The sequence below is a fragment of the Haliotis rufescens genome, unplaced genomic scaffold, assembly GCF_023055435.1.
Source record: "Haliotis rufescens isolate VD_foot unplaced genomic scaffold, xgHalRufe1.0.p SCAF_4, whole genome shotgun sequence".
Lineage (NCBI taxonomy): Eukaryota > Metazoa > Mollusca > Gastropoda > Lepetellida > Haliotidae > Haliotis > Haliotis rufescens.
This window is the reverse complement of record NW_025964112.1, coordinates 16,199,072-16,226,611: the sequence shown is the minus strand read 5'-3', so window position 1 is coordinate 16,226,611 and position 27,540 is coordinate 16,199,072. Positions and strand designations below refer to the sequence as shown.

Below are 27,540 nucleotides of genomic sequence, written 5' to 3'. Positions count from 1 at the left end.
GAAAACAATTGTGGACCGCCAGTGTGTATTCGTACCCTCCCATCTGCTGTTACTGTCGGATGCCTTAAGCCACCGGCGTCATAACATACATTTCTTCTCTACTAAACACTCTTCACTTGTTTATGATGCTTTTCAACAGAGAAGAGTTCCCTGCTGATTGAATCCGGAAGAGCAGATGAAATAATGACTGCTCCCTTGCATGTGTTTATGCCTTATGCTCTTGGCGAAGGCAGTGTGAATTGGAGGGGCGGTATGTTTTTCTGCTACAGAACAGTTGCATTGTCAACCAACGACAATAGGTGTGTGCCAATAGTAGATAGGTTTTTGCATGTTTTTGTAAACTGTCAGTTTTGAAATAGACCTTTCTGTTTATTCAATTGCCTATGCAACGAAAGTAAATATGTTCATTACCGAAGAAACAATATCTCAGTCGAATATAGCTCTAGTCCTTATCTGCATTTACACAGGGCATATAGCGTTGCGTACTTAAATGTATGTAAACATATACCTGCATAAACTATTTGTTATAAAACAAACCATGGTTAAGTAGTTTAACTTATATCAGTGTTTGACATCCATTCGCTTTTCAAAATATAATTAGCTGTATTACCTGTCATGACTATAAATCCAAACTTAAAAAATATAAGTAAATACTATCTATAATCAAAGCAAACTTGAAGTAAATAGGAACATACATAGCATACTACATCGGTCTCCACTTTCCATTCCTCTGGCATTTAAGCAAGAAACCCCAATCAAAATTGCTCAGAAAACATGTAGAGAAGGTAGTTAGAAATCTGAGCGGCGCTAGTATTTACCTTTCAACACCGAAAGCAAGGAAGTGCATCAGGAAGTCTGACTTTTCACAAAAAGCTCTCGGCAGCTCCCCCAGACGGGAGGGCTGTACATCAGTTGCCATTTTGGCACTTGTACCAGACAGAGTTGGGTTGTTACAGAAGTCAGAGCAGCGTTCGCCAGGTGTCCGTGTTAATCCTATTTCAGCCGAAATGCTGGTGTTGTCTGCAGCAAGTGTATGCATGTTCGTGCCCGTAAGAGTGCACCAATTGGCTAATTTGCTAATAAGTGAATGAGATTTAACAACTCTTTGACTACATTTATGTTATTTTGTAGACTTAGTATTGGAAAAAATGTTGTTGTTTTTACCGATCAACATGTAGCATGGTCCTTATGATGGTGTCCATGTAGCGATATGACGCATGTATCAAGGATTATAAGAGGATTCCAACCCTTAAGCTGACACGATGTGTGACAAGTGACTGATTATCAGTTTTGCGTCAATACCAAGTGCACAAATAGAAGATAAAATCACCAAGTGTCAAAAATTAAAAATCATTGTGCAAAAAGAGTTTACTGGCAACATTCGGGTATGCCAGTCTATCCAATCAGTAAATATATCCACTGGTGTTCTTCAAGGATCTTTTTTGGCCCTTCTTATTTCTAGCATGTGTACATGATATCTCTGATGACGTACATGTACGTCGCCTTATTCGATGTTTGTCATCGTCAAAAATAGTGGTATGTCGTTTACAAATGTAAATAGATTCCAGATGAGATATACCTATTTGCAAGAAACATTCGGGGTAACAATTAGTGCAATCCAACCTCTTCAATTACACTTAGAAGACCTGTCGGTGCGGACCGAGTGCTTTGTCAAACATTTAAAAATTCAAACATAATCACCAGGAGGCAAATGATTGTCACACTGTTTGCAGGGTACGGCAAGCAGTGCAAAGCAACATATCAGCTGATGATGGTAATTATTTCAGAGATGTGCTGGTATTCACATCAACAGTTGTGTGCTCGATGAAGATGGTACCTCGACGTGTGGTTGAAAAGTTCTGAGCCTTACAAGGACGGACTGTGTTGATGGATTTGGCTGCTAATACATTTGCAACATAATGCCCTCCGATTTCCAAATACTATTTCCAACGATGCTTTTATCACTGGTTCTCAGTGGTGTAGAGGGCTTCCCCCTGGTAGTTTATAAAGTCTTCCACAGCAGAAATGACGTCGTCATCATTTACATAAATGCTTACAAGAGACTCCCTGCTTCAGGTTTTGGAAAAAGTGGTAATCTGACGATGCCAAATCGTTTAAATACGGGGGAGGATGTTCAATAAATTCAAAGCTACAGTCATACATTGAAGCCATCTCAGACATCAAAGACATGGTGCACAGATACATTTTCCTCGTAGAACAAACACTTTAAGTGTGTCTTGCAGGACGTGTAGCCTTGATATTCTTAGGCAGTTGCCTAATCATAAGCATATTAGCATGATATTGGCCATATATGATCTGAATTCTTGAGATATTCCTTTGGAATACGAAATACGAAGCCATCACCATGCCGGCTGATGAAACAGACTTTGCCTTCGTCGCAGAAGGAGACGTCAGATATTTCCACTGCTTTAATTGTTTTTAAGTCTCTGACTGAAAGTGTGGAAACCAGGACCCATGCGTGCTTACAAATCGCTTCACAACCTGAGTCTGCTTTAAGCAACGTCAGGTAGCGTAAGAGCAAGAAAAAATTGAAAAGTATTTTGGTAGGACGCGGTCAGGGATCGAAAATCGACCTATCCACTACACGACGGACGCGGTCGAATCAGTATGAGAAACATTGCTTGTTGCATATCCACCCAGAATAAAAAGTAGAATGTGAACATGACGTGATACAATTCTGACATGAACATGTCAATGAAGATTGTTGTAAACTATATCATTGTGTTGGTGAAGTCAAAAAGAAACTCAATAAGTATACCTTCAAAGTAGTTTTCCATCGTAATATATTACGTTTGACGAAATATTAATTACCTGTTAACAGATAACATATACAGATGACACAGGACTTCACCAAGGGGTAGGGTATATATGTTTTGTACTAATCTACATATCTACAATACGTCTAAAGCATCATAATTGATTATGCAGAGTTGCGTTCCTTAGATGTGGCTGCATCGAATGATCGTCGGCTGGAGTTGAAGATTTACCTTTATAATGACCTCGGTTTAATAACGTCATAACATTGATCGTGGGTTTCAAAGTGTCAAACGCCTACGACCTGCATAAAATTTGTTTTTCTCTGTCACTAAGCTGCCGTGCCGTGACATATATGCTATATTTTTCAAAGCAGCCTTAAACCCAACTTTCTAATACTCGATATGACTTCCATTAAAGCTCCCCTGTCTTTGTAGGTCAGTTTATGCAATTATTGTAATCACGTATGCCAGATGTCATATAGTCCATTCATATAAATTCCCTGCTATTTTGACTTTTACGTCAAATGGAATTGAACAGAATGGTTTTATATTTACATATATCAGGAATACTCATTCTGCCATAGAAAATGAAATTGACCTTATGCGCATTTTGACTATAACTTAATCATCATGAGAATGATACATAAAAATACATTCGTATGAGTTTGATTTTCTATCAATCAGAATGTGCATAAATATTTATCACATGAGTCATTCGTGAAAATATTCATATACATTGTCTCAAGCAACGTATGCTTGTCGGACGAGGCGACTTTATGGTTCGAGTAGCAGGCTCAGTAGCTTGGTGGACTGAGGTGGTGTCATTGTTGTTCATGATGTCAATAACTGGTTGTCCGGAAATCCTATGCTTTGACCTTAACATTGGGTTTTCACATCTCCATGGTACAACCCACAAGCATTTAATCAATGCAAATTGCGTGAATGGCGGGGGTCAACGGGAGAGCAGGACGTTGTCGCGAACACATGTCGTCATCAATGATTTTCAGTGATCCATTCATACAATTTTCACCACGTTTTTGCCATTAAGTTCCCTTTAGTATTTTTTCAGCAGATACTCGATACAGATTACTCTATAGCGTTGGTGTTTTGAATTTGTAAATGTATATTCAGATATACCTAATTATTTGTCCAAATAGCCATACATGAAGAACGGTGTTTCGAAATTCTTCCGTATTAAACTGGTATTGCATTATGCATGTATCTTATTTTATGGTTGTTTATGTATATTTATATTTCAAGATAGGTATGGTAGTATTATTTAATTGAGTAAACTTGTTTTATTGCACATACACATCCATATACACTAACATCACATCTCAATGCATATACTAATGAGCATGTGGTTGGCTGAGACCACATAAGCAATGCATAATTCCGCTTGACTTCAAAATCATCGTTTTCAGAAAGGGTAACAATGCGCTTGTACCAAATAGTACCTTGCTAAATAATTGCCGGATGTGTGTGTTAGTTACGCCGCATACTGGCCGCTTGGTGTAAAATTATGAATATTTATTGCACGTACTTGTGGCCATACTCCAGTGTCCTCGTATGATATAGTTTCACAAAAACAATTTTCTGGTGATTAAGGAACAATCTAGCTTGAATGTCATGGCATACACACAAAGATACAGGTTTACTAACACTCCTGAGATTCAATTGGCGTGAAATGGCTCTATCTATCACATCCAATGTGAACACACCTGTTAATGCGATACTGGCACACTGATCAAAATACATGTACAGTAAACTACGGTTATAACGAACACGCTTATAACGAACTGACGGATATAACGAACCTACTTTTTGGTCCCGACTATTTGCTGTAGTTATGCTGTATATATGCTTATAACGAACTACGGTTATAACGAACTAAAATTAGTAGTCCCTTTGAGTTCGTTATAACCGTACTTTACTGTATATGTAAACCTATAACAGCACATACATGTCATCACGTAGAATGTATCTGACTTGTATCGTCCAGGGCCCCTTTCCACAAAGCGATCATAGCACTAAGACCATCTTAACTCCCGTACTTTAACACTGACGACATGGCTGAGGGGAATCCCCCCTAAAATCTATATAAAGTTTACTTTAACATTAAAGTTTCAAGAGGTAAATTTCGGTCATTGAGATCAACGTATGAAGTATTCGTTTATGAACTTATATTCAATTCAATATTATTACAGTAAATACGCTGATCAAGGCAGTTTGTTGTCACTCTTCATGTTGTGGCTACCTACACGTTGTTTATAAACAACAAACATGATTTCATCAAATAGAACCTGTATAATCAGAGAGATGAGAAGAACTTTAAACAAATAAAATGTGCTTCAAACCTGTCTGATAAGGCTACTTTCCTGCGGGAGGTACCTTTTTAACAGGCGCACAGTGCTACTGTCCAAATAAACAGCTTGTCATCAGTCGAGTCAATTGCTCCTAGATATTTCCTTCTACCCTCTAAAGGTCTACTTTTTGGGTATATCGCGCCTTCATGCCAGAGTGGTGTAGAAATTAAATACCAATATCTTAGATGTTTTCATTCTTGTAACCCCGTAAACTGGCAGTTATATGTACTTGAAATAGACGATTTAAATAATATGTGTAAACTATTAACCTCACATGTTGCTAAATGTATTAGTCAGGAGAACAATGCAATTCAACAATAGAAAAATGCAATGAAACTAAATCAGCAAGCTTCTAATATAAATGCTTATACATAATTAACATCCCATACTTCATATTAATTATTGGTTGAGTGCATTCAGAGGGACATACCACTTTTCGAATTAGGGCAATTTATAAGTGCTTATATATTTTTTTCAAGAAAGGAACAAGTTTGCAATTAAATGTTCGGGTCAATTGTTAGAAATATATTCATTTTTTACGAATATCTACAATTCTTATCATATTGTATATATTGGATCAAAGTCTAAAATATAATATACAATGAAACGCATATACAAATACCTTGCAGAATTAGTCATTGCTTGGATATGTTTTCATGTCTTATGTACAACAGAGTTCAGTATTACATCATCATGTCAATATACTCTTATTTCATTTCACCTTAAGAGCATCCCTAAATTTGCTGTGAGTCTCTTCTTCTTGTGTTCAGTTGCAGTCTAGACCCCCACATGAGATAAATGTAAGAGGGTGTTCTGCAAGAAAGATAAATACAATGTGTGTTCTTGCATATGTATGTACGCCCCTGGATCCCAAAAGATTCATGTTGATGTATATATATGTGGACTTATCAGCGAGATACATATTTTTCTTTTTAGACTATGTGTCACACTGACATTTGCACACCTGAAAGCACACCCTTTGCTTCAAAGCTGTTTTCCATGTAATGCACTTGATATCGACAACCCTGTCTGGGGTAAACTGCTTAGAATCGTATGGTAACCATAGGTGGACCCTTAGTACCATATCACAGAGAAACGTTTCATCTTGTATCGGTGTCTGGAATCAGCTTATGCTATAACAGTCGTAAGAGAATTTTAATGCGAACATGCGGATACCGTTAACAGAGGCTCGACCTTATAGCGCATGGTCTTTGATGGGGAATATATATTTTGTAAGCTCTTACCATGTCCCTCCATCGGATGACCCTTATATCACCACCACGCAGACAAGATCTTAAAGAGAAAAGTAACAAGCTGTCTGAATATGTAACGTCAAAGTCTTCCACCGCTTAGTCCAAATAAACGTCATCATTTACCATCACTTAAATTGCATACACGCTTTATTTGGCACAGACGCGAAGAAACACATGGTCGTATTTGCTGTTGCTGGGGGCATGTTTTGTTGTAATAACATAGGATGAAAAAGAAAATCATGTAATTTTGGCTCTTATCTTCCTGTAGGTGTTGTATCTGTCATCGTGTTTGTTGGTATTAATTTGCTTCCCCCCACAACCCCCATTGATACATATATAATTTGTCTCTTGGAGGGCATTGTTATTGCTGTTTGATGGTTACTTCTGAGAAGTTCTAACGTCCACGAAAAGAATGTTTCTTCTAACATGTAATGATAATGTCTTACGCGGAATACGATATTACCATTCTACATAATATGTACGTGCTAATATATTTCTCTATGAGAGTATGATATCTAATATCATAGTCCCAACAGTTGAACTTAGTGTTAAAGTGTGTTATTGCTCTTCTCACTGTCATTTTCTTCATACAGCTCATGTATCCCTTGTCACCATTACTATGCATGCTAATGTGCGCATTTGCTCTTGTCATGTGTCGATTTAAGTCAGTCAAACATTTAATGTAGTCAACAATAAATAGTTGATGTACAGGCAGCATGGCAGCTGATAGATTTGGTCAAACATCTGGTATACGAAATGATTTTTTCTTTCTTCACAATGATCACATGTGCCTTATAGCATGCTTCCGGGTTTGGGAGCCTCACACGTGGTATGCGCAGTTGGATGCATGGTATGCGTGAGTCACTGGTACCACATGTAGACATGCATTATGACAGAAAACGAAATACCTTGCCCTAATGATGCTACATTTAACACAGTTTTGCGAAGGGTGATATTTTCTCTTCAGTATGGAACATTCTCAGCTGGCATGATGTATGTATGGTTGCCCCCGATCTCGACAATTCCAGACCTACCGCGTGAAGTAACACGGCGAATGAAAGCAAAAGAACACATCAGGTCAACTGTGAAGCACTGTCCTTAAATGTATTATTTCTCTTTTATTTGAGATGCAATTTCTTTCCTTAACGAAATGTACGTTAGGTGAAGTAGAACTAGGTATTCTGTTTTGATCCGTGATTAGACATGTCAACAACAGCATAGTGTCATTGTGTGTATATCTTCAACAACTTATTTTGAAAGAAATAGTTTTGTTTTTGGAATATAGCCTCAACTTATTCATTATTGAAACCAAGTAACTGATTAGGTTTGCTTGAACACAACATTGGTTTTCCATTAGACAGTGTCTGGAAAACCACAGGTTAAGGTAAGATATCAATAAAACATTAATTAAGAAAGTCCATAGTTAACGTCCATTTCTTACGATCATATACGTTTCATATACCTTAAAGTTTGACATTGTGTTACTGATTGCTTCACGTTTACACTCACCTGTGTCTTAATGAAGAATTGCAGATATGAATGGAAGTGCTTCAATTTGTTTGATTTAATTACGTTGTTAAATGGGATTGGATCATGGAAATCTTTCTGACTTTTCACTCAGGATTTCCTGGCATGAAGTTTGTTTTTTTCTCATCCCGTAATAAAACATGCGTGCTATAATGCATGGCGGTATGGCTACCACATAAATGAAACATGAAGTTTGAGCAATATTTATGAAAACGTCTTCGATATAGTTGTTTCCCGCATACTGCTAACTAGACGGATCCATTGTATTATGACGTTATAGCAGTACAACGTCACGCAATGTCGTTCGAACAGGGGCGGTCGGGTAGCCTAGTGGTTAAAGCGTTGGCTCGTCACGCCGAAGACCCGGGTTCGAATCCCGACATGGGTACAATGTGTGAAGCCCATTTCTGGTGTTCCCCGCCATGATATTGCTGGAATATTGCTAAAAGCGGCGTAAAACCAAACTCACACTCGTTCGAACAACTGTAAAAGTTCAGGTAGAGAGAGTGCGACGGGAGATAACTGCTAATGCCATCGGTTCCAAATGAATTTTTCTGTTATTAAATGCTCAATAATGACCGCAAATATAAAAAAAACACACTTGATGTGTATCTCCTATTGGGGCTGGTATAATAGCAAAACTAGGGTATGAGTCATACGAAAAGAAAACTGATACTTACGTGACAAAAACTTGCCTTGGTACAGTTAATAGATAATTTCGCATAAAACGCAGTTCTTTAATGGACAATCCAGAGCTTCTTTTTCTTTTTGTGGTGAAAGAAGCAGTTGATACTGCTTTCGCACCTCGTTATGTTGGGTGAGACATATAAACGAAATTCAGTCTTGTAGATATTAACGCATCAAAGAGAAACCTACTTGTATTGCTAAGTTTGTCACCTGGCGTTGTCAATATCATGTTCATATCAAGAGAAAAACGTGTATATATTATATATATAGTAAGAGGGCAGCATATATATAATCTTTCTTATATCGTGCCCCGTCATTCAGGGGTAATAAAGTGTGGTTTCACATTTTGTGTATCTTAAATTAAGTAGTGTCTATGCCTGGAAAGTCATGCTATTATTAGAAAAATAAAACTACATTGAAATTTATGGTTTCGTTCGTCATCGTCAAACAAATCGTGTTTTCTTTTGCTGCTCACCGAGTGTGCAGGATTCACTGGACTATTTCATGGCAAGTTACATTTTCTGTAGTTTACAGATGAAATTATATGCACGATCTGGTCGTTTGATTATTGAACAATAATTGGTATCTGTTATCACTACATTATCACACATTGACTTGTGATCGAGCAATTATCAGGTCCACACAAAGTGATTTTTTTTACCAAACACATATACAGGAATACAAAAATGTAATGGTTCATGAACCAGATATTCCGCACTGGCACAATTCAAGGATCCAATGATGTCCATACGTAACTTAGAATGTATATGTCCAAAGGTCCATATCTAAACTTAACATTAATTAACATCGGCGGATATGTACAGAAATACTTGGTTCAATATATGTAAGCTGTCCTGGACTTGGATTCATGAATAAAAGATACTTGTAGTATCTATTTTGAAGCAGCGATTACCAGTTTGGTACCGGTGTAACCGAACGAGAGACTTGGCATGATGATATACTCGTGTTTAACACAGGCGCCCATACGCCACTAACACGTAATGTATTGCTCTGTACATTAACAGAACACGTTATCTTGTCTACTCGTTACTTCTTCGCCCTGACGTAACGCACCTTTCTTCTCTCATTTGCTATATATGTTTGATGACAAAGAGCAACCAGAACAGTCGAATTGCAAAACAAATTTACACAAATGTGGTTCGAATTGAATTGTAAAGATGAAAGCACATTGGAGAGCTGTGTGTGGTCGAGGGTGTTGCTTCAGTGCTGGCAGACTAATCATTCTTCACAAAAAGCCAGGGTAAAAGGTTTCTGTGTACAATGGAAGATGATGCAATGTTGTGGATCAGCGGACCATACAAGATAATGGAGGTTGGGACAATTTGTTACAGGTTTGACGGCATGAAGGAAAAACAAAGAGAGAATAGTATCAGACCTATGTGCGGTGATATATAGTTATTACCTGCAATAAACCGACTTGGGTGTATCCATAGCTGATTGTACTAAACAATGTGTTAACATGTAATGCAGGAGCCATCACGTAAGTACTTTTACACTGCAGCGATTTAGAAAACCTTCCGACAGCATGTAAGAAGAGTAGGGCTAAGTTGGTTGATATCTATTATTGTCTTCAAGATATGAATACACCATGCATACTATACAAGTTCTTAAATTGACTCAGGTTCATTTCAAGGAATATTTTACAAATACAAACGCTCATACGAATGTTTATGAACAGTTACTCTAACTGGTAAAAGTATCCTTTAATAACTATCTCTGGTACAAACTTGGGCTGATGACTACTAAACAAAAGCGACAAAACCCTTTCCATAATCATAAGAGATCTCTGCTAAAAACAATGTCGAGTGTACGATTCGGACGATATCATGAACAAATGTTTATGAATCACATTCAAATAGTGACGATATCAGGTGTTTGCGAAGGGGTGAGCGTGCCCTTCCCCACCGATGACACGGGTCACAAACACGTACAAAGGCAAGTCAATTGTTCAGCTGAAAAAAAATCACGGGAACACATGGTAGAAGTCAAAATATAGGGATTTCATCGCATATCTTCTTGATCTGATGATCAAATTTGAAAATGTTCTTCTTGTCTACCATACAATTTGTCTACCACATAATGCACAAAGTTGAAAGAAGCGAGTAGAATGTTTCTTGTAGGCTTGTTTAATTTATGGGCATATTCTTCCCAGATTTCCAATTTCATTTGGGCAGAAATATTGCCCGTGTGATTCCTCAATTCACATTATGTACAAGACATTTATGTTTGTCACCTTCGTATTTAGAATGTGCGCAATATCAAGGCCTATGCTAACTCTTTTATCAGGTGAAAAATATTAAAATTGGGCAAACGATCCATGATACATTCTATTTAAGGTGTGTATCACCAGCAAATGCCTCTAAAACCTATTCCCAAAATTATACTTGTTTGATCATCCTCGTCATACCAATTAATTTTTTTTTACGTACAATTAGAAAAAGTGCATTGGAATACTAGGACACCTGGTATCCCCACTAATTCTTATGAATATTTAAATGATTGTGGTGTTCGTACGATGCGTAACATCTTTCAGAATGTTATGTTCAATGGAAACTGAAATTCGGTTGAACAAATTTCCAAGTGTATTTCCCTTCGAATTCATTTTCACGTGGCTATATCCGTTTAGCTTCTATCGTGTATCAAACAACGCTCTTATGAATACGACTAATATTTCTTTGATATTACCTGTTCGTCTTCAATTTAAGTTTGTCGCCATTTGTTTAATTAATTAACAAGTTCGTCATGAGGATTTTTTATTGAAACATCAGTACAAATCACCCTCTTCAATAATTCCTTCTTCTTTTTACGAAACGTATTCGTCCGTTTTCAAATCACAACAAACATTCACCTTGGGTTTCTATTTACTTTCCGATAAACTGCCACGCAATAACAGTGTTTTCGCACAATTAGTTTTCTTTGGTGAACTCTCTTTACCAGTTTATTCATTACCTCTTATATGAAAGGTAGCGCCGTTTCCAGTACATCTTAACATTAATCAGGTTCAAATTATTAGATTAAATCTAAATAGTGGGCAAAATGTATTTTTCTATTTGCGAGAAGAAGATAAATCTCATTTCAGAACGACTCTTGCTCTTCCCGTTTATTTATAGCAACAACATGTACATTCTACAGAAGCATTTATACCAGGTGCGTTTGTTTTTTTATCAGACTTAACTTCCAGAGAAAAAGAACTCACTTAAGTCAAGATAGGAAGGTGCATTTCATTTAACGACATCCCAAGAGTCAAAACATCGTTTAGGAAGTAAAATAAAACAAGGTCATTATAACGTAGAAAGATTATCTAAAAGAAGTAATTGAAGGTACATGTACACCTGAAGCTGCTTAAACAATAATTAATCATTCTCATCGTTCTCATCCATCACACTCGGACATGAGGTAGTTTAGAAACCACAATGTAATCACCTTCTTATGCACCTTCTTTGATGAAAGAAATGTGTCAGTGTTTCACTATGTTATGGTCTGTGTGCAAGTCAGTATCCTTCTGATTACAGCAAATTAACAAAGAGGAAGAGGAATCCCATACAACCCAAAACTTCTTTGATCCATTTTCTTTGGGTGTCCTGACAAATAGTTGACGTTATTCCGAGTTGGCTATTAATTTCTAATGTTATCTTATGTTTCTGCTGTTAATATATGGTAAGAGCATGACGTCACTGGTAACATTAATTACGATGGCATGACTTGTGACGTAGACGGTTTGTGATGTCAGTGTCATTTGATGAGGTCATATCTTATCATTCACCGTAATAGTTCAGTGTGACGTGACTGATTATAAAAGGGTGGATTTGCTTGGACTGCAGAGGCAGATACATGTTTGGTGTGTTTGTGTGTTTGGAGTTAGGGGTGGTGGTGGTGGTGACAGGGGATCAGGAGGTTAATTTGTTTGTGTTTGGTTGTGAAGTAACATGGGGGATACTCATGAATACGTCTGTATTTCAGTAACATAGAGATACTTTATGTCTCAGAGGCTCCCATGTGATTGGTAAGAGGGAAGGTTCAAACCCCATGACAATCGCTGCCTTGCCCCGCACCCACATCCCCAAACCTATACCAATGATCCGCCAATGAAGTGTGGATTTGTTGGACAATGTTGGGAATTGCAAGGGAATTGCAAGGGGTATCCTATCGTATCCAATCAACATCGCGGTGGAAACGACAGCCATTTTGTTAGTATAATAACCATTTGCTTAATGTTTCATGTGAATACAGAGTGGTACTGATTCGATACCAATTATCATCAGAAATCCTCCACAAAGGGGTCGGTCTTTGGACATACGAGCTCCCAGGATTAAAACTGGAGATAGTAATGTTCTTCGTATTATTCAGTTTTTCATGATAGCACGTATACATAACAAATGATAGGGTATCAAATGATAAAAAGAAACGGAGGCTTGAATGTTAATACACAGCTTCTTTGTGTTTGCCTTGTATATGTAGTGGTCCGGTTAGTAAGCACGATTGCGCATTGAAACTAAATAATTCAGTAATACATAATTGTGTATGGAGGTGTTCAATGATATTGTTTTAAAAAAAGATCCCAACATTGAAAAGCTTGTTTGCCTAATTTCGGTTGTTTTGATCTATGGTTCAATCGTAACAATTATTGATATAAAACCCGTTATTTGTTAAGTTTTACTATTCATATACTGTAACTACAATTGATCACATTGCATTCTGAAAAATGTATTTTGTCTGTTGCTGGCAGGTCTTTGAATGATGCATGACTCCCCGGCTCGCTTAATGGTTAAGATATTTCAGATATGACGTAAAATGATAATTCATATACTCACTCACTCTACTAAAAAGATATATCTACTCAGTATTTGCTTCTTCATGTTTCAAGAAGGATGTACAACAAATTCCAAACTGTATTAAAATCATAAATCTGTCAGTGTCTATCACAAAATATCAGGTCATTTAGATAAACTGTGTCCCAAAACAGTAACAGTTTATCATCTGTCCTGGGACATGTGGAGGAAGCTTGTCTTGGGGAATCTTTATACGTTCTCAACATCCTAATCATAATTACAATCTTAAAAGTGATAGTGACGATCATTTAACATCAAATATAATTGATAGCGAGGATAGCATTCCCTCGTCACCTCCCAAAAGCGAATAAATAACCACTTGCCATGAGAAATCTGATAAGTTCGCGAAATAGACCGTCTTCTGTTTATCGGCCAACCATAAGCGGGGGGCAATCTGGATCTTGCAACAATATATGTACGTCTATAAAGAGAAATCGTGATTGATAAAATGCACATTTGGCGATTTGGTTATAAGACATAATCAGACATAATCTAGAAACAATTGAATGACAAGGGCGCTGTTTTGAATCATGTGCCGAATGGTAACAAGATTCTACAAATGTCGAATTCACCGCGTCTATTGTTTAACCAGTGACAGTATGGTTACAGAAGCCGTCATACTATTATTTGTCTTTGAAAGAGTGCTGAAGATATTCAATCGTTCAATGGACTCTGCCTTTAGCAGATATTTCTAATGTTTATGGAAAGAGTTGTATCGCTTTTCTTAACCTAAAGGTGCATGACAGTATCTAGAATTTCATTTCATACATTAATATGCACCACAAACCTCCCATAACCTGACACCTTGCCATACGGACGAGCGTGAAACCCTATGTCATCTGCAAGATAGCCCCTACCCCATTTAATCTTTTGATAGATACTAACCATATCTCATTCCAAGGGTTTAATACTATTTTAAATTCAACACATGGCAAACACCGTTTGGTCACAAATCACGGGAATAAACTGCAATCTTGCAGAAATTTTATCGGGTTACAGGGGGTTATCGTTAAGTTTTCTGCATCTTATCACGATGCAAGTACTTGAACATGTGCAAGCCTCTGCGCGCTAGTACAGTACACTTTTCAAAGACATGGATCTTGTACACGTATCTAGAATTCCACTGAATTAATCTTACGGAAAACTATTTGACCTCATGGAAATATCTTATATATGTTTGTAGTTTGCCATTAAATTGCTGGTGGATATGACTGTGATATAATTACACAGTCTGACTCATGATGCCACCTTAAACATTTAGTACCAGCAAGATGAAAACAAATGTGAACTGGTCAAGTTATGTATCATTCTTCATGCTAAACCTTTTAGAACAACATTGGTATACCATGCTATGTGAAACTATTGTAATTGTGTAATGTTTGTATTTAATCGAAGAATTTCGAATCATTTCCAGTATCCTCTGTAGAATCGAGCAAATACAAATATACAGTCCGCCAAATATACAGAAACTGTTGAAGTGGTGTTATTATCATTATTTCTAATAGCACTATAGTCTGCAAATAAGTGAGTGAGATGGGTTTAAACGTCGTTTTGAACAGTATTCCAGTTGTATCACGGCGTGAAGCAGGTGGCATACGCCTACCACTTGAAACCGATGGGGACTGGTATGGTTCTGACAATCCTGGAAACATAATCGGAGCGAAAACAGAGATTTGAGCCCACATTCATAGGTCTCTGGTGTGCCCAAGGGAGGCAACTCCGCGAGTTGCGGCCCTTAGACGACTTTGCAAATAAGACTGGCAGTATAAAACAAACATGTGAAATGGATCACAAACTACATTCAATATATTCCTTGACATTTCCAACGAAAAGAAACTCAAGGTTCATTTTCTCCAAGTATAATGTATCAATTTTGTCAGATACATACATAACGTGAGGTGAGGGTAAATGGGGTTTAACGTCGCTTCCAAGATTATTGCAATTATATAGCGACGCGCATGAACGGATGCGTGTGGCTGCTTGTACGTGTCCGGAGTAATGCCGTGTTTATAGCGCTAGACCAATGAGATACCATGCCGTAGTTTAACATGAATACCCCACTCAGACACAAGATACTGACTAGACCTTGTTTTAGCCCCTGAATGCCGAGCGCCAGACAGGTTCCAACAAGTATCATCTTTTTACGTCTCTGGTATGACGCGGCCGGGGATCGAACCCCGACCTTCCGCTCTCCGGGCCATGGAGGTGATCAGATACATGCATGAAAGACATAAAAAATGAAAAGGCACCACGTAATTGCATTTGACTTATGTGTCAATCTCAGATTTCTATCAACACGATTCTCCACGTATTATAATATCCTGAAAGAGGACGACTGCGTCTCGGTGGAATTTAATTCAGATGTTTTATGTCATTTGAAGTCGTGGCATGTCTGAACTCCAGTACTGTTTCTGTTGATGCATACATGCATTGAATCACCTGTTAAGAGGGGCGTTAGGGTAGCCTAGTGGTTAAAGCGTTCGAACGTCACGCCGAAGACCCGGGTTCGATTCTCGACATGGGTACAAAGTGTAAAGCCCATTTCTGGTGTCCCCTGCCGTTATATTGATGGAATATTGCTAAAACCGGCGTAAAACCATACCCACTCACCTGTCAAGACGATAAATGATTTAATGGCCTTAGTGGAGTGGCCTCAACACACACAACTCTTCTCTAATGATGGTTTAATTATGAGGCTTGCAGCAATTACGTTCGAAAGAACATTAAAAAGTGAAAACACGTATTATTGTTTCAAAATACATGCTTTATATCGAGTCAAAAGAACCCATGGTTAGTGTGATATTAAAATCCCCATAAAGAACCGCATTGTACGTCAAAGGGTTGATAACGAGATACAGCACAGTGGGAATTGAATTGGAATCGTTTTATCAACTCAACGTTTTTCAGGTACGTTGTAAAGCTTATCACATAGCATGTGCGTGTGTGCAGGAACTGATCTTCGGCGTATCGGATTCCAACGTTGAAGTTTATTATTACCTATTCGCGATTTTGTAATGTCTTTTGTGGAGCTACGTTTTGTTTGTACTTATAGCCTATCAAGTCTTTGCACAAAACCACAGTGAATGATACTCAATGCAATTAATAAATTAATGCTTTCTGTACATTCTTTCTGCTTTCTGGTCCGCCGCAATGGCACTTTCTGTATTTGTTGTTCCTGTCTTATGCTAATTTGGGATGTCAAGACGAAATGTAGCGAGCAATATTCACTTGGAAAAACGCACCGCAGCTTCTTATATTCCGATATTCTCACTTATTCTGGAAATATTTACATATGACATTGATCTCACTGCGAGTTCAACCACCTCCGTGTTCTTGTGGTAGAGCGTCCGCCCGGAGAGCGCAAGGTCCGGAGTTCGATCCCCGGCCGCGTCATACCAAAAGACGGTAAAAGATGGTACTTGTTGTTACCCTGTCTGGCGCTCGCCTTTTAGGAGCTAAAACAAGGACTGGTCGGTTCGGAGTCTGTATATTGTGTCTGTGGGGGGTATTCATGTTAAACTGCGGCATGGTATCTGAGTCAACTAGCACTATAAATTGGCATCAGTCCGGACCAGTACAAGCAGCAACACACACACGTGCATGCACGTCGCTATAAAAGTGCAATAATCTTGGACGCGACGTTAAACCCAATTTCACCTCACCACACCTCACTGCGATTTCACTCAGATTCTGTACGCATATATGAACTATAACAACCATGTTTTCAGAATAACTAACTTAAGTCAATATACGATGTTTTGTTAACTTAGTTAACCCAAGCACGTTCCGTAACTATTTGCACTCGTAACGCTAAAGCCCAAAGCATACCCAACGACGTATTTCTGTCATATGCAATAGTCAAACAAGACGACACGTGCATTATAACGTTATAAATAAATCGTTGTTAGCAATGATGACGTCATTTTTTTCCAGTTCTATCTGTAGAACCCGCCTATCTACTCGCAGATTTGTAGATGCATGTCCGGCACACACGTGTTTCTCTGCATGTAATGCATACTTCCGTCATCAAAAGCTTCAAGTCACGTTTGACTCCAAGTACTGCTCAGAACTGACGTTGCAATTTATCTGCTTCAAGTAAACATGCATGTATTCTTTCATGTGTAGTTTTGCCAATTCCTTCAAGAGTGCACCAATAGCATTTCCTTCCTCCCTTGTATAATAAGAACTACTGCATGCAGGACAGTCAAAGAATACACCTTCCAGTGTATCAAAGAGACCACCCATACTTCGAAAATATCATCATACTCAAAATGCGGTGAAAGGAATGTGTGTGACCTTCACGCACACGACACGCTCACATGCTCGTTGATTTCACCAAAGTGGAAACGTCTAAGTGAGTGAGTGAGTATGTTTTTACGCCGCTTTTAGCAATATTCCAGCAATATCACGGCGGGGGACACCAGAAATGGGCTTCACACGTTGTACCATGTCGGGAATCGAACCCAGGTCTTCGGCGGGACGAGCGAACGCTTTAACCACAAGGTTACCCGATCGCCCCGGAAACGTCTAAGACCTATATCACTATACGTTACCCCCACATCAAATGTGACATGAAATCTGCCTTGATATGAATGAAATACTGTCCAAGCGGCTTAAAATCAAACCCACTCACTTACCTGTTTTCCTAACATCTTAGACCGCCTCCGTGGTCTAGTGGTAGAGCGTCCGCACGGAGAGCGGAAGGTCCGGGTTTCGATCCCCGACCGCGTCATACCAAAAGACGTTAAAAGATGGTACTTGTTGTTACCCTGTCTGGCGCTCGGCATTAAGGGGCTAAAACAAGGACTGGTCGGAGTCAGTATACTGTGTCTGAGTGGGGAATCCATGTTAAACTGCGGCATGGTATCTCAGTGTGCTAGCACTATAAATCGGCATCAGTCCGGACTGGTACAAGCAGCCACACACACACACACACGTGCATGCACGTCGCTATATAAGTGCAATAATCTTGGACGCGACGTTAAACTCAATTTCACCTCACCTCACCTAACATCTTACATGACTGCTATTTTACAAAGTTTCCTTGTGTAAGTCACAACAAACTAATTGCCTCTGATATTTTTTGATGCTACTACATACGAGTATAAATATATCTGAGGCATACATGTTAGGGGTTTGATATGAGTGCCATATGTTTTCATATTGACGTGCTTATGTCCCTGTTGGTATCACAGCGCAACAGCATGAAATTGCACACCTACGCTGAATTCATTAGTCACAGGTGACTGTAACAAAAGGTGAACCAGTGTGACGTTGCTAGGCGTCCGCTAACTATATTTCTGTCTGGTGTTTATTGCTTTATGGTTGCGCTGGCTTTATCACATAGGACAGTTACCCTGCATGATAGCTTCACCCAGAACGTGTATCTCAGTGTGACACTGTCAGTGCAGTACCAACACGAGCGTTGTGCTACAGAGCACGAGGCGGTCATATATTTACTTTGACGCCAACATGACGACCTGCAGGAGGTCTTACCACCCACATACAGCCGTACCTCAGCATGCTTTAACATACGTTAGCTTTATGGTATTGTCCTTGTTGTTCGTTAATAACATAAGCAGGGGTAATGAGCTGATTTACGCTGACAGGGTGCAATCGTTATCTTGTAATGAATGCGGAACAAAAGACTCAGAAAGTGGGAATAAAAGATACCATCTCCGCATGTTCCATCCGATAGTATACAGCTTTTAATATACCATATAACACTCGTATATTACTCAGTCTTAAGCAATGATGTCACAAAAACGGGAATTGGGTTTTTGTGTTGATGACAGAGGACATTCTCAGCAGATAGAAACACCTTGATCAGAAGAACGTCCATATAAAGCTTCATGAGCGTTCGAACAACATCTATTGTCAATCAAGCTGATTATATTTGGCCAACATGAACGCGAGTGTCCAGTAAGAATGGGACAAGATACATAGTGGTTGTTGTGATTTAATGTCATGTCCATTCTGCCGGTTTATCCGTCTGGCATAATAAAATCAGACATCCACCTGAAACACGTGTATAGAGATATTTAGTTTGGTTGGATCCGACACAATGCAAAACACCCACTGATAATGATGCATGGTTTAGCATTGCCTGTTTCTCAAATGAACATGTATGTTCACCGTTTATATCCCTTTTAAGCCGTATGGAATCTCTTTCGGAGTAAATTCGAGACTTATTATTCTCTTGAACTGACGTGTTTCCTGAAATATGCGTGAAAAGATAATATAAATGCAGTGAATGGTAACAATACATGAAAAAGCATAATCCGAATGCCGACAAAGTGAACGATTGAACCACTACAATGTCAATAGCTACAGCAGGTAATTAGAAATGGGTATTAAGTAATGTCTGCGGCCATGTACAAATTATTAATCAATAACTACGGTTTAGTGCACAGAATATACTTCATATGACTCGCGATTTGGATTGGATTGGATTGGTTTGTTGTTTAATGCCGCACTCAGCAATATTCCAGCTATATGACGGCGGTCTGTAAATAATCGAGTCTGGACCAGACAATCCAGTGATTGATATCATGAGCATCGATCCACGCAATTGGGATCGACGACATGCATTAACCAAGTCAGCGAGCCTGACCACCCGATCCCGGTTAGTCGCCTTTTACGACAAGCATAGTCACCTTTTACGGCAAGCATGGGTTGCTGAAGACCTATTCTACCCCGGAATCTTCACGGGTCATGTGACTCACGAAATTGTAATGCACATCATATAATTGACCCAATGGGATACCGTATGGTATCTATAAATCGTCATTGTAACATTGTTGTTTTGTAACCGGCGGCCAAAATGAACCTACACGTATGCCGACTAGTCCTATGCATCAAAATGCCAAAGCCTTTATGTTGGGTTATCCTTAGTCACCTCAGTCAAATGAAAAAGAATCCAAGTCAAAAGACAAATTCATAAATATGAAATAAATATTCCTGAATCCTTGTCAAAGCGACGACACCGGTTGATGTCTATACTTACCAGTACTTCATGTCGTTTGTAAATATCGAGGTCACTGAACGGTTAACAGAGAATACATGCATTACAGTGCAACCGATCATGTCTTTTTCTCAGTTTCTCAAATGCTGACATTTGCATAATATGGCATATCCATAAGCAACATTTACAGGTGTTTCGGTTGGCCATCGTGTTTAAAAAATAGTTCCAGTAGTTAATAAAAGCAAGAATTAAGATATGTCACGTGATACTACCTTCTGTTACGAAACGAAATCAAATCTGTCTCCTTTCTTACTACAGTTTCTAAAATGACTGTAAATTATCATAAGGGTTGACTAGAACTCTCCCCGAATAATCTCTCGTTTTCTGAAAGCCTTGAATTTGATCCTTCAACTATAAATGTACAATGTACAAATATGTCACATAACAACCACAGGAATCTATGTAACATTATCGCGATGCCCATATGAGCGAAAACAAATGTGAGATAGGTATTTCACTGCATACACATGAGGATTAGAAGCAATTTTAAATGTCAAATGCCAGCATAATGTCAAAAAAGCCAACAAACCAGACACTATCGCCTTTGTGACAGTATCACAACCGCACTCAGATACATTAAAAACGGAGAGCAATCAGATCGCAAGTAAATTATGATCTGAAGAACACGGAGAGACTTTATGGACGGTTTCGAAAGATAGCCTTAAATTTGCTGCTGATGAGAGAAGGCAAAACAGAAAACGACAATCATATCATTGTTTAAGGGATACCACTGAAATCAACAAGTCGTCCATGTGCTCATCTTCACGTGTCTGGTTATCTCGGCTGTGAAACAGACATGTCTACCCAACATATGCGGAACATGTAGATAGCACATGAAAGATTCTTTATCAAGTGATTAACTTGTCTTTTTATTTCAGGAATCATCTGCTATATTTTTTCAATGAAACATGAAATAATTGCTTCAGACAAGTATATACTCTGTCTTTATTTGTATTCTGTAACGGACATCTACACTTCACGGCAGTTGTATGGTTCCGAACGGTTTGGTTTACTTGGCAACTGTTTTTATTTTGTTGACTCTATGCTTTGCTGGTTTGGTTTCGTTACAGGAATCCTACTGCTGTGTCTTGGCTGGTGAATCTGATTACAAAGCAGATCCTTGTTTAAGCAATTCAATTTGCGTTTTTGAATGTCGACTTGGATTTGAATTCAAGACAAAGAGTGTTAAAATACCATTTATAAACGTAGACTGGTGATCAAAATGAAAGTATTACCAGTCTATATCGAATGTTTATACATTGCAAATTCGTTCTTCGGCGTACAAAATGATTTTCATTGATCATATTTGTCACCTATTATGAGAAGGTTATTATGTGTTTATATTCACCGCACATCATAAATGAAATTAAATTAGAAGTATATATCAGGAAAAGGTCAATATTGATATTTTATTTATTTTAACGAATAACAGATGAATACCGCTGGGTACATTCTGATTCCTTCAAATTTTATATATATGAACATGCTTTGACACACCATTAAAAGAATAACGAATTTGTCTATTTGCACAGACAAATATTATAATATACTTCGGTGTGATATGAATATTGAAAATATTCAGAAATTGTAATAGTTATGGATACTTGAGAAATAAAATAATATATTTTGTTCATACTTGCAGTTTTTCGGTTTCTCCTTATGACGGACCGCGATCTTCTTAAATTAAACCATGTATTTGAATAAAATGGTCCCTTCCTGTGCTTTACAATATAATTAAATTTTACTGTGTAACACGACTTTATATTTCTGACACAGGCGTAAAAAAAGCCACAGTTTCATTTGATTGGCTCCCACGTGCAGGGCCATGTTTCCCATGTATGGGGAAGAATGGGTCGTGACATATCCGGGAACTTAGTTGGCAATGACGTCATATCCGCTGGGGTACATGTATATGTACTCGAGGATTCGCGTGCTAAATGTGGAACACGTGCAAAACACGCAAGGTTGATTATATTCTTGAAACGGATGAACAATAATCTTCCCTTTAAAAAGCTGCAGTCGCATAAGAAACACCTGTCATGTGATCGATTACTATTAAAACCAAAATGACACGTTGAATTATCATTTTTAAAATTATTATTATTATGTTCAGCACCCTTGACATAGTCGTAGAATCGCAAGTATACGTTTACCTATCCAAGCAACCTTAGACAAAACATGTACTCTTAAAACCTGTTATGTCTCAATGGACTAAGCTGTGACATGTATGTGTCTTACTTGCTTGTCACACAGACGTTGGAAAATCCAAAATAATACATTTCAACTTGTTAGAGTGTTATTTTCTTGCTATATGTAGATATGCTATCTGTGGTAGTGAATGCTATGAGAGGAGAGTTTGTATTTATACCGTCGTATACACTTGAAAATTGGATTTGACCAAAAACTTTCACAAATCATTACTAAGCTGAAGAAAGTCTCTGACAACACTACAAACCAAACAATCCACTAAAACACAACTAATGAGTGAGTAAAATTTAACGTCACATTGGCAGTATTTCAGCCATATCGTGACGATAAAACACAACTATGATGCCCGTATCAAATACACCACCATCGAATAAAATGTCTTATTCGTTTATGTTTTAGCCACATCGAACATGACTGTATACTTTCTTTTAACCGACAGTTTAATTCACATCTAAATATTAGGTCAATGCGAGTTTGCACATACAAGCAGGATCTTCACGCCCTTTTGTTAAACTAAGATGTGTGTATTATAACCTATCACGTTCATTATATGTGTTTGTATTTTTGTGATTTTAGATATATTTTCCAATAGGCCAGTTCCATCAGAACTGGATTGTTGGTCAAGTGTGACTTCTGCCATTCCAATATATATCGGAATTGAAATTACTGCATCCTTATTGTTTATTCTGGGTTAATATTTCTTGTAACAGAGGCACGGATATGAATATCGGGTAGGCATCGGCGTTTTGACTTAACCACATGTCAAAATTGGCAGGCATCATCAATACTAAACAGAATGAGCAACAGATACGTGTAGGGCTGAATACACCCAATGCACTCGCGTACAGATCCACATAATGCATACTACATGTGCGTGAGTCACTACTTATGTAATATCAATGATTCAACAAGTGTAACACAAGTAACTCAATCAACCAACCTTTCTACCCGGCTCCATAAACACCAGACGCAGCGATGGTGGCACGTAAACACCATCGGGAAGCTTTATGTAACTAAAGCATTTGGATCGACGCTTACGCATTCAATTAGACGAAGAGGTAGCGTCAAGAGAGGTAATCCTACGAACTAAATACCATCGACAATGAGCCAGGCAAGAAATTTGTTATCAACATTTCCTTGTTCCAGGTCTCAATGACCTAACTGAAAGGCCCGTAGAAGATAAACCGTCAGATGGTGAGCAATTTGTTGCAACGTAAATACATAATATTCATACTCTAATTACAAGGTAACGGCAAAAGCGGGTTCCATCGAATACCGTTACTGTCTGGGAATGCCCGTATTCCAGGTGGAACGGATCTAGGCATGCAGAAGAAGAGTGAAGAATGTATTCGCATTTGAAATTTATTAGAGAGTTAGGGAAAAAGTATCGAGAGCTTGAACGCACAGTAGGATTGCAACAGATAAATGTACCTATGCACACGAATGAGCACACACGAGTTTATATAACATAGAAATGACCTTTTTCAGATTAGATATTGTAAATGACTTACTGCATGCCAATTGGCGAGCAGTAAAAGCAATCATTGCAATTACCATCAACCCAGTACAGCAACAACTCGCCTGTTTGGTACTCAACGTACAATGCTTTTTCTTGTTCTATTTTTACGTCTACCTTTGCTTAACTAATTGTTGATTTCAAAGAACATGTTACAGTATATCAAAGAAATGCATTGTTTAGAGAAGCTTAGAGGCAGTTTGGTCGACGAATACAAGGATACATGTTGTACTCATTTCAAATGAAAAAGTGACACTTTATATGCAAATAATACTTACTATTAACCATTCATTAAAAAATACCACGTAACACTTCGTGATAGAAGGTCTACAACAAGCTGCAGATAAAATATATATTTATATATTTAAAAGGCTGTAATGTATTCTGCAATGATTTCTATGATTACTTCTATTCCGGGTCTCTAAATCATTGCCCCTTTACTTTCATCCATTCATTTGGCCGAGAGCAACATAGGAATACCTAGCATCTGCAAATCCACATTAGTGATAACACCTCCTTAAAGTGTGAAAGAAACAGGAATACTCTCCCTCCTTGTGATCTACTGGACCCATTGACAAACAAGGGAAGGAGCCAGGCATGTAAATTGAGGAAAAACTGTCGTTAGTTCTCACACCTCTAATTACGCCTTAATAACGCCTCATAAATCTCCACACCGGGCGGAGATAGGCGCACCATCTGGTGGCTATATGCAATTCAAAAACCAAACATTTCCTGTCAAAACCAAGTCTACAAACTCCACGCACTGCAGAACAGGTATAAAATGTCGAAAGGTAGAACTGGTAGACCTGTTTGAAGCTTTGTCAGTGAGTATGAAATCCAGGTGGCACTGTTCGCTTCGCGTTAGTCTTTGATTGGTTCCAGTGACCAAACGAGAATCATGTGACGTGTTTATCTCCGCTAACAATGAACACACCGCCTGTCTGCCAAACACCGACCCTGGCTTCCGACAGTCGGCGTTCCTTCAACTGCCTGGAATCCTTGAACCTACAACGCGGCTTTTGGTCGACATTTGGTGGCACACCTGTACAGTAACTGCGGACCGTCTTCAGTAGAGTGCACTGTCCTACATAACTCAGTCTCCTTCTGTTCTCAAGGCGTCAACACCCATCCTCTCAAACCAATAATATTCACGTGAGCATGTACTGATTGAGTAGGGTTTAAGACCATGTCAGAGAGACATGGTGCTTTCACGGCAAACGTAAACATGTAAACACCGTGGTGAGAGACGCAAGTGGGGTATAGTTAGAAGCTAGTATGCATCAGCAGATAAAATCGACGAGACCATTTCCATAAGCAAAATTAATCTCTGCTAAAAAGAGTCCATTGTGCGATTCCGATTACACCATGAACATGTGTTTATGAATAACTATCAAATAGTGATACAAACCTATGATACCAGGAGTTCACGAAAATGTAAGCCTATCATGCCCACCCGTTGGCACCCGTCAAAAACACATGCAAAGGCAAGTCAATTTCACCTAAACACCTTTGGTTTGAGGCAATGATTCTGTGAATTGTGAATGCATAATCATTCAGAATGTGTTCCACTCAACAAGAAAACGATAATTGCCATAGTCTTTTACACAGTTGTCATCGTGTTTCCCAAAATAAATACAACGTACAACCAGACTATTATGTACATGCACATACAATGAATAGTGCTTGATCATTCTACAGACGTTCCACTTAATTGTAAAATGATATGTTTTAAAGATTAAGCACTTAATCGTTATATAACATACCATAACAAAAACCGGTTCATGTCCATTCACTAAACTGATGTCTTAATTAGTTGACACCCAGTTAACGTTTTTGTTTCGTGTATGAATGATATAAAATTAAATATAAAATGTTGATATATTATTATTTAGTTTGAGTTTATGATAAATTGATAAATTAGTTTTTAATATGACTTCATAAAAGCGGATTTTTCATTTACCTACTTTCAGATGTCTTACCGTTGAACATAGCAGACGCAAGATCTCAAGACATAAAATAAAAATGATTGCAGTTTTGAAGGACAGATGATAAACATAACGTTCATAGATCCCTGTATCTGGACACATGTACGTGTTTATAGTTCAGCAGTGCAACAGGAGTATTCTGTTCTAGGTGTAGGTATTTTTCAAATAACTGTCGTAAAAAGTTGGTGAAACGAAATGTTCATACTTTCACCATCAGCTTTTAGATATTACAAAGTGACTAAGACAAGGGAGTAAGTGATTGGGTTGGGTATAACACCGCTTTGAATAATGTTCCTGTTATATCACGGTGTGTCAGCTTAATGTAGGATGAAAGCCCGAAGTGATGCAGGTCTTAGACGTTTAACACTTTCGTGAAGCCCACAAGCATGGGTATGGTGCTGACAAACCCAGGTGAGGTGAAATTGGGCTTAACGTCGCGTCCAAGATTATTGCACTTACATAGCGACGTGCATGCACGTTTGTGTGTGTGTGTTTGTTGCTGCTTGTACTAGTCCGGACTGATGCCGATTTATAGTGCTAGCTCACTGAGATACCATGCCGCAGTTTAACATGAATACCCCACTCAGACACAGTATACTGACTCCGAGCCGACCAGTCCTTGTTTTAGCCCCTTAATGCCGAGCGCCAGACAGGGTAACAACAAGTACCATCTTTTAACGACTTCTGGTATGACGCGGCCGGGGATCGAACCCCGGACCTTCCGCTCTCCGGGCGGACTCTCTACCACAAGACCACGGAGGCGGCGTGACAAACCCAGAAACATAATCGGAGCGAACCGGGATTCTAACCCAAGTTCATCGGTTTCTGGCGCGCCTAAGGGACGCAACTCTGTCGACCAGGCCACCGGTGTCCCCGCAAGGCAAATTACATAATTACCTATTATTGCACTCATGTAACGTAGCTGAGGGAGTCTTCTGAATTGCCTCTTTATCTTTATTATCAAACAAGGTTTTTTATACAACATTACAAAGAAGAAAGTTAACATCCAAGTTACTGCAAACAAAATGTTCCTTTGACCATCTTTTAACATTTCTTCTTTGATAGGCATTTAGAAGGCATCTTTTAACACGTAAATCAATATGGGCGTTTAGGTCTACTGTGGAGGTTAAAGAACCTTCGTATGCACGCCCTTGTGTAACTCCGTGTTTTATCACGTACAAGAACACAGTACGATAACCTACATTGATTACAGCAATTATCGCAATAACAATCCAGATGCGATATAATGTTGCTTTCATTGTGGAGCATGCAATCTTTCAACGTAAATCTTCAAACGTTTCTATTCGATTAATACAACAGGTGTGAACACACTGTCCGAAATACTTG

General features: G+C 38.5%; 1 protein-coding gene across 2 annotated transcripts in view; it reads right to left on the bottom strand.

Moving 5' to 3' along the window:
* LOC124140526 (innexin unc-9-like) overlaps positions 1-27,540 on the bottom strand; it is a 211,003-nt gene that overhangs the window by 130,464 nt on the left and 52,999 nt on the right. The window lies entirely within an intron of this gene.